Below are 15,055 nucleotides of genomic sequence, written 5' to 3'. Positions count from 1 at the left end.
GAGAGAGAGAGAGAGAGAGAGAGAGAGAGAGAGAGAGAGAGAGACGTTGTCCTATAACCTTGACTATGTTGAATAGTTCTCGAGTTTAGTCCCAAAAGTGTAACAGAAAATGCACAGTAGTATTACAGTATATGCAATATATTCTGCTTCCATCATTAACTAATTCGGATCCTGTGCCTATCGAACACTGCATTTATTCCAAAGTAGCAGTGATCAGCGCTCTGCTATAAAACAGAAGAAGTCCCTGTCTTAAGAGTAACGCATCACATCTCCAGACTGGGACAATGAGGTCACAATGACATTTGTGATCAGAATGAAAATGTAAAACTTGTTTTATTAAACTTTTCCCTGCTTAAGCAGCCCCTCCAAAAAGAACTACAGGCATACCCCGCATTAACGTACGCAATGGGACCGGAGCATGTATGTAAAGTGAAAATGTACTTAAAGTGAAGCACTACCTTTTCCCACTTATCGATGCATGTACTGTACTGCAATCGTCATATACGTGCATAACTGATGTAAATAACGCATGTGTAACAGGCTCTATAGTCTCCCCACTTGCGCACAGCTTCGGTACAGGTAGGGAGCCGGTATTGCTGTTCAGGACGTGCTGACAGGCGCATGCGTGAGCTGCCGTTTGCCTATTGGGCGATATGTACTTACTCGCGAGTGTACTTAAAGTGAGTGTCCTTAAACCGGGGTATGCCTGTATTTGTATACATTTGCCATAACTATAACTTATGTTGTTTTGATCACAAACTTAACTGTGAAATACTGGGGTAGTTTCCCAGTTCTGCAGCAATATTGATGTAAAAACCTGTATAACTCTTATTACTCATTTGTGATTGCATTATGTCCTCAGTTAAATATAAGCCTGTAAGGTAGTGATTCTGAACCTGGTGTGATTGCTGCCACGTCTGGATGGTTTTTGGACTGCACGTGGCACCCTTACTCTTCACACACTATTCTTTGTGTGGTATTTTTATATATATTTTTTTGTGTTCTGTTTTAATGAATCACATCTTATTCACCCATTTTCTCTTTTTTCTTTCAATGACAATTCTTGTGACATTTGTCCAAGGGTCAGGACATACCAAGATGTCCCAAAACCCTGGTTGGGAATCAGTGCTCTAATTAGACTCTAATGCACTGTTTCCCTCGGGCAGGCTGGAGATTTAAAAGGGGGGCTCAGAGAAACTGACGGGACAATGACACTAGAAGATACAAAAAGTGACAAATAAAAAGGGCACAGAGCAACAAAAACACAAGGAGAAACAATCATTTGCAAAGACTTCTCTTTGTATCGACAACCCAATGAAATGAATAACCAATCTGACTGAGTCACTTTTAAACTGCTTTCACTCTTGTTGTCTGTCTGTTGGATCACACATTTGTTTTCATTTATTGATTTTTTGATAATCAAACCTTTTTTAGCTGGGCAAAGATGAATAGAAGACAGTCAGAAATAAATAAGCAGAAGATGCCTTGGTTTGCTTATCCTGAGTAGCGCGTGGGACGTTATCGCTCTCCAAACTGTGTTTCAGACAGCAAGAGCTGCAGCACTTTCTGTTTCTTCATCGTATTTATTATGACAACAGAAGTAGACAGAGCCAGCTCAACACCATCAAGGGCTGGATGGTGTGGTGTAGACGACCATATGTTCTGTCCAAATAAACAAGGGGTTACAAAATGGCAGGAGCAAGTCAGCTGATAAATGTGCTTGTTTATATAAATAGCCAATGTGAATTGTTTCTGTTTTCGTCTTTATTGTCTAACAGCTGAATTTTTTTTAAATATCTTCAAGACACGTAGGGCCTTATTCTATTAAGTGTGCCTTCAGTGATCAGATGCATTGTAAGGGACCCCAACCCTCTCTAATAGCGCGTCTGAGAACAGATGTATTGTAAGAAACCCCAACCCTCTCTAATACCGTCTGACATTAGATGCATTGTAAGGAACCCCAACTCTCTCTAACAGCGCGTCTGAGATCAGATGCATTGGAAGGAACCCCAACCCTCTCTTATAGCGCATCTGAGATCTGATGCATTGTAAGGAACCCAAACCCTCTCTAATAGCACATCTGAGATCATACATTGTAAGGAACCCCAACCCACTCTAATAGTGCGTCTGAGATCAGATGCATTGTAAAGAACCCCAACCCTCTCTAATAGCACGTCTGAGATCATACATTGTAAGGAACCCCAACCCACTCTAATAGTGCGTCTGAGATCAGATGCATTGTAAGGAACCCCAAACCTCTCTAATAGCGCGTCTGAGATCAGATGCATTGTAAGGAACCCCAACCCTTTAATAGCGAGTCTGAGATCAGATGCATTGTAAGGAACCCCAACCCACTCTAATAGTGCGTCTGAGATCAGATGCATTGTAAAGAACCCCAACCCTCTCTAATAGCACGTCTGAGATCATACATTGTAAGGAACCCCAACCCACTCTAATAGTGCGTCTGAGATCAGATGCATTGTAAGGAACCCCAACCCTCTCTAATAGCGCGTCTGAGATCAGATGCATTGTAAATTCTTTTGTATTTGGTACAATTTTCAAATGCTTATTGACAAAGTGGGTCCAAAGAGAACCCGAAAAAGTTCCTATATCTAGCACTCACTGTGGCAGAATAGTAGGTATACCTACTATTGTGCCACAGTGAGTGCTAGATATAGGAACTTTTTCGGGTTCTCTTTGGACCCACTTTGTCAATAAGCTTTAGTCTTTCCTATAGCACCCTGTTACTATTCAGTAATTGTCATTAGTATTAGGCTGAGCGGCATGGTCTCTCTTTTGGTTACAATTTTCAAATGACCTGCAAATTGCAGAGAACCCTTTAGGGATGCCTGGGGAACCCAAGAGTACTTCCTGGGAACCCCAAGAAAAACACTGCCTTAGAGGAAAAGCATACAAGGGTCACTCATGAAAAAGCAGGCCACATCTGTAAACGGTGGAGCCAGACTGAGTTTACAATAGAAGATGGTTGCTTTGGACTGGGAGCTGCCTGGTCCACTTTACGTTTGTGACCAGTGACTAGCTCTTCAAAAATGTATTAGCTGTGCACTGCTGGTGAGTTTGTTCCAGCTGCAGGGGATTATGGCTTTGAGTGGGTCGGGGAAGTTTGGAATGCATTCCCTTCCAGCAGAGAAGTTGTGTCCCTTTGCCTAATGCCATTAACCCTTTGGTGCCTAATGGCCTAGCAGTAAATCCCTTGGCAGTGCGTTGAGGCCTCTGGCTGCCAGGCACTAACCATTACCAATGCACTTTATATTAACAAAAGACCTGCTCTAATCTTTGTTGAACTCTGTAAAAATCATTAGAAAAGGTCTGCTTTCATTTCCCACCTTTGTATGAAGTATTTTCTGTTCAATGACAAAATGAGCACTTTTTTTGGTGTGGTAAACATAGCATTACAACTAAAGTCCTGCTTAAGACCAAAGTAAAGAAAAAAAAAAAAAGAAAAAATCATAATGAATGGGTTACATTTTTGGTGATTGGTGCTTTTACGCTAAAGCCGCCAGTTATAAGTTATTAGTATATTATGTTTATAGTCGAAGTTTAAACGTTTTCATTTAGCGGGAACTCAAAGGAAGTAAGGGGCTATTGGTATTGGTTCCTACATCCCAATTAAATTGTTATTCGTTTTACGTTCCTCCCTCTATAGCCACTATCCAATATGCTGCTGTGTAGCGTCTTCCCTGTGCTGCAGAAGCGTTCAGCTCCATGCAAATTAATGTGATTACAATCTTGTGCAGCACAGGTCAGAGGCGCCACAGCGTATTGAATAATTGCCTATGTCAGTAGACCAGCTTGAAGACTAAGAGGGGATTAAGGTTAAAGCACACTCCTTGGCTACTCATTGTTTCTTTACCTCCTTTTGTACAGGATTGGGACCAGGGGGGTCACTAGAGCTCATGCGCGCTGTCTTTAGCTCCGGGGATCCCCATGACTCCCAAGATACTTATCAGTCAAAGCACCGGATTTTGAGTCCACTCCAGGGGAAACAAAATGGTAGTTTAAATCTTCTGCGTCACATGGGCCATTAGGCTGACCAATGCGAAACCGGGAAGTGATTCCGGTAACTTCAATAGTCTCTTGGGAAAGTGCTTGGCGCTGAACAGCGCTATCTTCGTTGGTGGGGACCCCCCTGGTTCCCATCCTGTAACAAAAACTGTGCGGGGTATAAAGTCTAAATTGTATTTCATTGTAGCCGTTTTTTTACATAGGATTAAATCAGGAGAACCCCATTCATTTCAGCTCCAGGAACCTCCTGCTTCCGGAGATACAGACCTCTCCGTAGGGGGTGCTGGTTGTCTCTCCGGCTCGGCTACCAGAGATCATGTAATGGCCGCTATTGAAAGCTCCCGCACCCTGCGGGCCAATAAGAAGCCATGAAGTCACCTGGATCGGCATCCTATTGGCCCATGTGACGTGGGAGCTTTGAACTTGCAGGGGATCCCGGCACCCCCTTCGAAGGTAAGTATTTCTGGAAGCAGGGGATCCCCAGAGCTGAACCCCATTAATCTCAGCTCCGTGGACCCCCTGCTTCCAGAGATACTTACCTCCCTGTTTCAAGCCCATGTAAAAAAAATAAGAAAATAAAAAACAGCTTGGACTGCTCCTTTAATATCATGTCACTTTAGAGTTAGTTGTATGACCCCAGTTGAGAGAAATCTTGAAATGTGCTTTGTGCCACTTTTTTGGCAAAATGTCTACTTCCAACCTTCCCTGTGATATCCTTTTCCATTGCACTACAATTTAGAAAGGGTACTTTAGTGCACAGCACTGCACTTAAGAAAGAGTGCTGACATTTTCTCCAACTGAGATTTTGACGCTTGACAACTTTTCATTCTCAGAATATACACCGTATACACACCTACATTACCTACCCTTATAGTCAGAGAGTAACAAAAACAAGGAGCATGCATCATGGCTCTGAGGAAATGTTACTGAGAAGCTGCCACTTGGGCCACACGAGTCAAGAGCCAAAGCGTTGACTGTTAGTTCAGGGTGTGTGTATGTTTTTTTTTTCATCCTCCGAAAGAAGGCAAAGGTATGTCACAAAGGTTTGCTTTCTGCTGGGCTTTTGAAATTCAGCTCCCATGCCAGCAAACAGTTTAGTGGCAGGAAGTCCTTCCTCGTAGCACAGCCATGAACTGGTAAACTAGAAGCATCTGTAAAAATGAAAAGGGAATATCAACTTTCTCAAAGCTGCGGCCTCAGAGTAATGAGGTGCAAATGATAGCGCTGTGCAACCCTCCCCCGCCCCATCAGTGCCATGAGATATTGCAACCCACTAAAATAACAATAACACAGAAAATAAATACCTCAGGACATCTAAACGTATTGAATCAATCACCCATTTTACTGCCGATTGGAAATAGCTTTGGAACCCTAAGGTAATGTTTTCTGCATTGTTTTTTTTCCTCCCTCACGTGAGACGCATAAAAAATAGGAAGATCTACAATAAGGAAGGATTTTTTCTTCTTTAATTATTGTTTCCCTTTTAGGTCATTTGTGATCTTTTTTTTATTATTATTATTTTTTTACTTTGCTTTTAATGTTTCCATGATGTAATGATATGATAACATTTCTCATTATCTAGTCCTGTCCTGTTTTTCTTTTACCCAACCAATGGCATTCTGGTTCTCATTAGTCTAACGGAGAAGGACAACGGGAAATTGGACAACCGGGACTTGTATCCAATGTCATGAAGTCAAGGAGCTAGACTGGCAATATAAAAACAATGATCAGGAATCGCGTGAGCAGGATTGTGAGAAAAAGACGGGGAATGTCTTGCTATGACACATGTAGGATACAGGGTTGCCAGGTGTCCGGTATTGAACTGGACTGTCCTGTATTTGGACACTGTCCAGTAAAAAAAATAGAGGTAATACTGGACATGTATGTGTCCGGTATTACCTCTGTGGACATACAGTAGTGACCTGACCGGCTTGGGGGACGATGGAATTTCCCCGAACAGGCCTGCTGCTGGGTAATGCAGCCAATCAAGAGGGGGTGTCAGGAGCCTGGGGGTGGGGTCAAGGAGAGGAGGAAACAGCATGGAGCGGAGAGAGGTGAAAGGGTTGTGTGTATCTCGAGCGCGTTGCAGCTTTCACCATTGTGTTCAGTATTTTTGGAGAAGCCATCTGGCAACCCTAGATCAAACCTACTGTATACTAAGAACAGAATGCAGGTCAAAGTTAAAGACAACTTCACAAACTTTAGTGTGGTCAAACTATGGGGTCTATTTATCAAACGTCAACTGGGCTGCAAAAAATCAGCGCAACGAACACCTTTGTATTTATCAAGGAAAATGATCCCAATGATTTTACCAATTTCGTCCCCAGCAATATTTCTGTCGCCGGAAGACTTTGATAAACCACTTTCTGTGTTTCAGGCCACGTGGCTTCAACTCAGGAGTAGAAATGTGCAAAATTAAAAAAAAAAAAAAATTAGCTCTGCGAGATTTGTCAAATTCTTTCATTCAAACGTAGCGCTTTTGGGAAAATTTGCATTAATCAAATTATCGCCAAATTCAGCAGAAGTTTAGGAGAAGTTTGCCAATATCGCCAGATGGTCACCCTGTTTGCCAGAAATGTTTCCAAAATAGCCCAAAACGTCAGTATATACAGTAAGGGGCCATGTGGCATATTGACTTTTCTTTAACGCTTGACAAATATTTATTTTTTGCAAAGCTTCCATTTCTGGGAATTTTTTTAGGAAAACAAAAAAAGACGGCACATTTCAGCAGGTTTGTGAACTTTAGCGACAAGTTTGCACATTGCTAATCAAAAGGACTTGTTGCACAAGCCTTTGATTTGTTTTTTCCTTCTCAAAGCATTGAAGAAAGATCAACTGGATCAACCTCAATCCATTTGGACTAGTGTATACGGATATGGCAGCAAATGTTATTTGCTGGATTTAAAGCAGCAGTGCCCCTTTTTTGTTGTTTTTTTTTCCCCCTTTAATATGTTCCTCAATACAATCTAAAACCAGAGACATAACATAAAACACAGACAAAGCTCAGTGCACATCCAGAAAAACTTATATACGGTACAGTGCCTAAATATACATGTATAAATAACTAATAAATAAAATGGTCTTTTAGTTTAACATTTTGGCCAAATTGTTGTAAGCCCTTGAGCCAAACTTCACGGCAGACCACGTTCAAGGGTCCCTACACTAATATAAATTCTTAATAACCTGTGCATTGCCAGGAAGAATGATTTATAATAAATCTGTCAATATGAGTTGCAAAAGTTCTAAGTCTGATTGAAGCTTTTATTAACCTGTACATTACCAGGAAAAGCACTCTGTAATAGATTTGTCTTGTAGGTGTTCTGTATGTTTTATAATTCTTGTGCAGCTAGTCTTGGCTGTTTTGGAGGGTGGCAACCTCCTATCCAATTGAAGCTCACTCCCTCCCACATTTAAATGGTTAAAAGCTCACTCCATGGCATCTCCAACTATCAGGGGAACTTGCCTGCATGCAGTGTGATTGTGACAAATCTATTACAGAGTGCTTTTCCTGGTAATGTACAGGTTAATAAAAGCTTCAATCAGACTTAGAACTTTTGCAACTCATATTGACAGATTTATTATAAATCATTCTTCCTGGCAATGCACAGGTTATTAAGAATTTATATTAGTGTAGGGACCCTTGAACGTGGTCTGCCGTGAAGTTTGGCTCAAGGGCTTACAACAATTTGGCCAAAATGTTAAACTAAAAGACCATTTTATTTATTAGTTATTTATACATGTATATTTAGGCACTGTACCGTATATAAGTTTTTCTGGATGTGCACTGAGCTTTGTCTGTGTTTTATGTTATGTCTCTGGTTTTAAATATAAATTGCCATGCTCAGTAGCACTCCTCTGTGAAACTTATATGCTTATATATATGTTGTGGGTATTTTGGGGGTTCAATTTGAGCTTGTAGGTGTTCTGTATGTTTCCTCAATACAATCCACAGAATGATAAGTAATTAGCTAAGTTGCGATCGTTCCGTTCTCCTGTGATCGATCAGTGAAAATTCGGCTCGGGGGTCACTAAATGGGTGGCCAGTGCAGCAGAAGAGGACCAAAGACAAAGTTCTGTGGGGAAGATCATGTGACCAGGCAGCCACTAGATACAATTGGCGCATAGCTAGAGAGAGGTTGGGGCTCAAAAAGGGGTGTGCCAGAAGAGGAAGGGGATGTGACTTTGTAAATGGTTGCTATGGAAGCAAAGATGATTGTTACATTATAATACATTAAAAATGTAATTCAGATTTGTTTTAAAAAAAATGCTACTAGTATTTTCTCATAGTACAGAACTGATTTATTTATTAAAAAACAAACAAACACATGTAGGATATTGCTTGGTCTGCAGCTTTAAAATACACCCTTTTTTTGGCAAGACCAGAAAATTAGAAATTCTTGCAAAGCACTTTCACCTCTTTAGTCCAATGTGCGGCATCTTGGGATTTGAAGGGGGGAGGGTGATTATAAGAGGAGTTAGGGAGGAGTAATCAGGTGCACACATTATAATAGGACATATAACTGTTGCAGCGGACGCCTTCATTTTTTCCATGTTCTGAGCATCTCCTCTGAAGCCTCATGTGATATAAACATCTCTAATGAACAGTACAATATGTGTCAGATGTTCATTCCTTTGGCCCAGATCCAAGCGAAATGCACACGTTCTTTTAGCTGTCTATTTAGAAGCATTTCATACATTCATTGTAGTCTGTGATACTTTTTAGGGGACTTATATGAGAGTTCTTCACAGGTGGGGTACAGAGCTGTCACAATTACACTATTGTTCAAGTATACTGTAAACTGTAAGAATCTGAGAGTACGCATGAAGAAGAGACCTGTGAGGTTTTAAAAGCTCTGCACAGTAACCTAAGATTTCACAACCAGCAACCGATCTAATTTTGTCCAGCACAAATATACGTCCACTTGAACGTTTAACTTATTTTAGGAGATCTCTTCTTGCCCACAGACACTAGAGATGGAGAAATGTGGGATTTTTAACACTAATATTTTGTATATGGACATGCTCAGGGGGGCAAGACACGAGCATTATATGAGTTAAACTCATTTGGCTTCTGGGGGAGGGGGAATGTACTTTAACCCTTTGAGTGTCCTAGGATGTTGCTATTGCATCATGGGTTCTGGCACCCTGGGATCCCCATCACTTAGTAGCTACGTCCCCACAAAAATGCCTGTTCTCTGAGGGGGGATCACGTTCTGCAGTGATGGCAGGTGGACGGGGGGTGCCGCCTCTCCTTCCGTCATCAGTGGCAAAGCCATCGCAGCGGTCACGTGATCACGAGTGCCGGAGGGGCCTCTGACTCTGAAAGGGTTAAAGCCCCTTTTTAGGGCTCCTCGCACATTGTACTATTGATGCGGGGAGGACACGGATTTCCAGTTATTTTAAAGTGCCAGATTGGGTAGGAACAACTAAAAAAAAGCCGGAGGGGCTAGAAACGCACACGTAACAAGATAAAAGCTTTCCGTTGGCATCACCCACCCTGCATGTTCATGCCGCTGTAGTGCGTGCGCAGGGGAGGTGTGGTGTCTCTAAAGAAGCCGAGTCTTGTCATAACAGGAATGGCATGAGTCCTGCTCTGCAGCGACTCAATGTGACAGCGGGATCTGAGATGCCTGCAGGGCTCTCTGTCATCACTACTGTGATGAGTGATATGGATGGGAACATATTACATGTAGCGAGCATACCGCTGCTCAAATACCACACTAACCAAATGAAACATCTAGCAAAAAAAAGTCTGCTTGATTCAGCATGTTTTTTTTTGTGTGTGTTTTTTTTAATCTGTTATCCTAGCTAAATGCATATTTATTCCCCCACAAGACTCACAAGGCTTTTTTAACTTTTATTATTATTAAAAACAAAAATGTCAGGGCGCACGCGTGATGTCACAGCGCATGCACGTCTGCTGAAGAGCTCCGTGCAAGCCGCTGCATATAATTCACTAGAGCCTAAGATCAGCACCAAGAAAAGCCACCGTATTAGAGGCAGAGGATGGGGGAACCACCCGACATGCCTCTGCGTAAAGATAAGAAGGTGAGCGCCCCGGATTTGTCCCATTTTGGACACAAACAGCCCGCGACCCCAGTGGAGAAAAAGCAAGATGGCGGCGCGGTGGGCGGATGGGAGTACGCGTCGCTGAGCCCTGAGAAGGAGCAGGGTGAAGAGGACAGAGCTGTAACAATAACAAGGCAGGATTTAAAGGAAATGTTTCAAGACATGCAGTCTATGTTCCAGTCTGCTTTGGATAAAGCAGTGCAGGAATTGAAAACTGAAATATCTGCCCTGTCTAAAAGAACTAAGGATCTGGAATCTAAAGTGGACCCCAAGTGAATACAGACGATGAAGTCTTGAGGCTTAACGAGGAGGTAAGATCCATGAGAGATAATCTGGATGACTTAGAAAATAGGGAGCGCAGACAAAATTTGCGAATCCACCACATCCCAGAGTCAGTGACTGTGGAGGCACTGCAGCCTTATCTTAAAAGGCTGTTTCAATTGACCCCCAACTAGTAGACAACGAACTGTTAATTGACAGAGCTCACCGAGCGCTGGGTCCAAGATTTGACGTCCCTAAAAGAAGCAGGGATGTGGTGCTATAGCTTCATCAATACGCAACTAAAGACAAGATAATAAAGGGAAGCAGAAACAGGGGCTCCTTCTACTTTGAAAACTCCCCCATCCAGATCTTCCAGGGTTTGTCAAGGATGACTATAAACAGGAGAAGAGAATTAAGAATTCGCTATTAGTTGGCCTTTCCATTCCGCCTTATTGTCAACCAGGGAGGACGGCAGGTCTCGCTTCGTTATCCGGAGGAGTCTTCAGCTTTTCTCTCTGTGCTGGGTTTGGAACCCAGGAGCAGAACGGATCAACAAGGCCAATCCAAGAAAAATAGCTCGGATGATCGGTCAGCTTAGGGAACTGCTGAGTCCTGCATCCTGCACCTGAGGTGCGAATAAGCAAGACCGACCGAACACCTGAGATGTTCCATGGGGGATTTGTATTTGCTGGTCACCAAGCCCTTGAAGGGACCATCGGAGCCCACAAGGGTTTACCTGACTGATGAGCCTACAATCCAGGGTCCTCCAAGAAGCCCAAGTTGGAGTTGTTTTTTTTGTTGTCTTGTTTCTCTCTGTCTCCTTCTCTTTGATTTATAGGTCCGGCCATCGAGATAATTTGTCTATTTTCTGGGCACTAAAATTAACTCTATGGAGCAGAGTGGACCCTCTGAGAATAGAAGAGACTTAGAAGTGGCGGTATGTGGGGGTGAGTAAAGAGTCTAACAAGCCTGATGTTAGGGTGACCCCAGTGGGGCCATATGCCCGCCAGGCCAATCCATGTAGGGACTGGCCGCAAAACCGGGATGAGTGGCTGGTTACATTCATCTTATTTTCCAAGTTAATTTTTTTTTTGTTTTGTTCTCCAAGTTCCAGATTTGGAGAACAGGCAAGGGAGGAGCTTAAGATATTGCAGTTGGAGGATGTAGAGAAGGCCCTTAAATGGACCAAGCAGACATATTATGATAAGGGAGATAAGGCAGATCGTTTACTGGCAAACAAACTCAGAGGGATCGGGGCGAGAGCTTCGGTCCCTGCAATTAGGATAAAACGAGTGCAAGTTACATACAATCCCTCAAAGATTGCTGAGGAATTTGCTAAATTTTATGCGGATCTTTATGATCTAGATAATTTAACCCCGAATTTAAAAATCCCTGGTTCGATCCATATCGAGAATTATTTGAGAGATTGCAATCTCCCAAAATTGACAGAGGAGGATCATAACATTTTAAATGCAAAAATATCTCAGATCGAGCTTGGGAGCGTGGTTAGTTCTTTGAAGCCCTCAAAGGCCCCTGGCCCAGATGGTTTTCAAATTTGTATTATACAAATTTTATAGGAATTCTAGGGCCTTCTCTGTTGGATTTATTTAATGATTTCCTCAGCGGAAAACAAATCCCCCCACAAATGACGAAGGCTAATATAGTGGTGATTCCTAAGGAGGGTAAGGATCCTCTATGTTGTGGTAGCTACAGGCCAATCTCACTTCTTAATATGGATCTGAAAATCTATAGTAAAATTTTGGCAAATAGGTTGAATCCATTTCTTCCTAGACTAATACATTACGATCAAGTGGGTTTTGTGTGAACGCCAGGTGTAAGATAATACAAGGAAAATGATTAATGTTACTGACCAGATACATACAGTAAGTCTACATTTAAAGTGGTGTTGCTGACTTTGGATGCGGAGAAGGCATTCGATAGGATAAGGTGGGACTTTCTGGATAAAACACTAGAGGCATTCAGATTCTCCAGGGTTTTTCTACGCGGAGTATGGACCCTCTATCTGTCGCCGACAGCCACTTTGAAGATTCCAGGGGGGGGGGGGATTTGATAACAATTAAGAATGGTACGAGACAGGGGTGTCCCCTCTCTCCTCTTCTTTTTGCTGTAATAATTGAGCTTCTTGTGGCCACCATAAGAGCCTCCCAAAATATACGAGGGATCAAAATAAAAGATAAGTACTATAAATTGTCACTATTCGCAGATGATATTATTTTTTACTATAATTAACCCATTGACATCCCTCCCGAATTTACAATCTTCCCTTCAGAGATTTGGTGAATTGTCTGGGTATAAAGTTAATATGGGAAAGTCGGAAGCTTTACTTTAGAAAAGGAGATGTCCTACATGGCATTTTGATTATAAATGGAAAAAGACTCCCCTGAAATATTTGGGGATATATCTCACTGGGGACTGCAACTCATTATATAAATATAATTATCCTGATCTTTTTTTGAAAGATAAAAAAAGATTTGCAAATTTGGAACTCACTGTATCTCCTGGCTAAGGAGTATTACGGCGGTAAAGATGAATATCCTCCCTAGACTTTTGTGTTATGTACAGACATTACCAATATCTATCCCATTTACAATTATAAAAGAAATTCAAAAACGAATTATGCAATTTATTTGGAAGCATAAACAACCGAGAATAGCCAGATCAATTATGTTAACTGCTAAGGAAGGAGGTGATCTGGCAATCCCAAATATTTTTAAATACTATATAGCTTCAAATACTGTATGAAACAAATGGTGTATTGACATTCCCCGAGAGGGGTGTGTGTATGCCTGGGTGAATTTGGAAAGCTCGCTCAAATACCCGATTGGGCTGCCCTCTTTATTATGGGCGGAATCTGGGACAGGTTCTGGGAGATAATTGGAGCCGGCAGTAATCAGGTCCACTTTGAAACTTTGGCAGATGGCCAAAAAGAAATATAGGGTTATGCCGACTCCATCTAGGCTCGCACCCCTGTTTGGTAACCTGAGAGTTTTGAAATTTGGAGTCAAAGAGGGATTCTGGAGGTGGGAGGTTTGATAGAAAAGGACAAGTTAATGTCGTTTGAAGAGTTGATGAGAAAGTATGGCCTCCCCCAAACTGAGCTGTTTAGGTATATGCAGGCTCGTCATTTTATGTAGAAACGGAAAAAGAAGGGGGAGCACAGGTTAGGGGATGGTGGAGGGTATCAGTATTCTCAATCAAATATTGAGTGCAGATATGTCAATATTCAAGCTGTTTTAGCTATGGTATAGGGGGGATGGTGTATCTAAAGTTAAATAAATAACACTTACACGGCCCTGTGCAAGTGTAACTTGCATCAAGGTATCTTTTGTTCTTTCTTTGTCCTGCTGATGCAGCAATCTTCCTTCCCTGGTTCTCACGATTTCTTTCCTGCGCCTGCCGTGGTCTATTCTCGCTTAGAGTCGCAGTGATCCCCTCGGAGTAAAGGAACAGAATTAGATCATGGCAAATGCGGAGATGGGAGAATGCTTCTGGTTAGTGATCAGTGAGGGGATGTGGAATAATTAAAGCAGAATGAACTGCAAACACTCACACGGGCCAGTGTAAGTGTAATCCTGTAGGAGATATATTTTCCTCACTCCAAATTGGCAGCCTTGAGGTCTTAAACTCATATATAGAGTTTAGACAGTCTATGAGAGTGAGGGGGAATGGAATGAAAAGATATATAGTCAATGTTACTCACACGGGCTAGTGTGAGTGCACACTAGTAGCGCTATCTTTGTCACCTCCCGGGATACCTCTAGCTGCTTCCGTGATGATATTCCTATTCCGAAAAATAATAGGGATTTGACAAGTTAACCTCTGGATTCTAGTGCAACATGAGTGTGCTCATTTGCATGCCATTACCCAGAATCCCTGGCTGCAGTGGAAGCATTGCATGCTAAGCGATAATGGGGAAAGGCAGCGTTGCAGTCCTTTCTGAGACATGGGAATGTGCTCACAAGTGGTATTTTTATTTACTGGTTAGACATTAAATAAGAAAAGTATTCCTGGCACTAACATTTTACTCACTAAAAACACTGCTGCTAAAAGTTGATTTTGGTCATAGGAGACACTGCCCCATTAAATAGTTACAACTCTCATGGTTCTGTCGTTTCTTTGACAGACCAACGAGACAGTGAAAATATCAGGCTTATCAAGCAAAATGGCATTAGCATAAAAGCCCTGTACCCTAACGTCAAGACGTGGCAAAACACTGCACCAGATTTTTTCAAGAAGAAATCCCTTTGCTTTGTCTGCAATTCTTTCTTTTATAAATATGTTGCTTTTTTAACACATCATAGAGTCTATTGATCAGTATCTCCAATCTGCAAATCTGGAGCACAAATATTAGTCCTGCGTTATCAAAAAGAATCCCATTGGTTTTGACAGTACTGGAGTGACTCAGTGAGTAAAGGCAGTGACTCTGAAAACCTGGTTCAATTTCTGGCATCAGCTCACATGTGACCTTAGGTAAGTCACCTTATCTTCCTATTTCTCAGTCACCCAAAGAAAATAGATTGAAAACTCATCTAGGCAGGGGGCTTGTTCCTGCACACATTCTATGTACAGGCCTACATACACTGTCAGCACTATACAAGGAAAAAAAACTATTATTATTAATAATAGCATGTTTTTGTACAGCGCTGATAGTTTTTATGTAGTGCTTTACAGATACATT

The 15,055-nt window shown here is 42.0% G+C and overlaps 1 protein-coding gene and 1 long non-coding RNA gene across 4 annotated transcripts in view; one reads left to right on the top strand and one right to left on the bottom strand.

Moving 5' to 3' along the window:
• The window catches only part of BNC2 (basonuclin zinc finger protein 2), a 556,774-nt gene that overhangs the window by 80,230 nt on the left and 461,489 nt on the right, over nucleotides 1-15,055 (top strand). The gene's annotated exons all lie outside the window — the stretch shown is intronic.
• LOC142492041 (uncharacterized) lies at nucleotides 114-14,159 on the bottom strand. The gene is made up of 3 exons (XR_012800690.1): nucleotides 13,665-14,159; nucleotides 4,893-5,177; nucleotides 114-1,662 (listed from the first exon to the last, which is right to left on the bottom strand). It is a non-coding gene; the product is annotated as an uncharacterized LOC142492041 (long non-coding RNA).

The sequence above is a fragment of the Ascaphus truei genome, chromosome 1, assembly GCF_040206685.1.
Source record: "Ascaphus truei isolate aAscTru1 chromosome 1, aAscTru1.hap1, whole genome shotgun sequence".
Taxonomy (NCBI): Eukaryota; Metazoa; Chordata; class Amphibia; order Anura; family Ascaphidae; genus Ascaphus; species Ascaphus truei.
The sequence above is the reverse complement of the archived record's forward strand: the minus strand, read 5'-3'. Positions and strand labels throughout refer to the sequence as shown.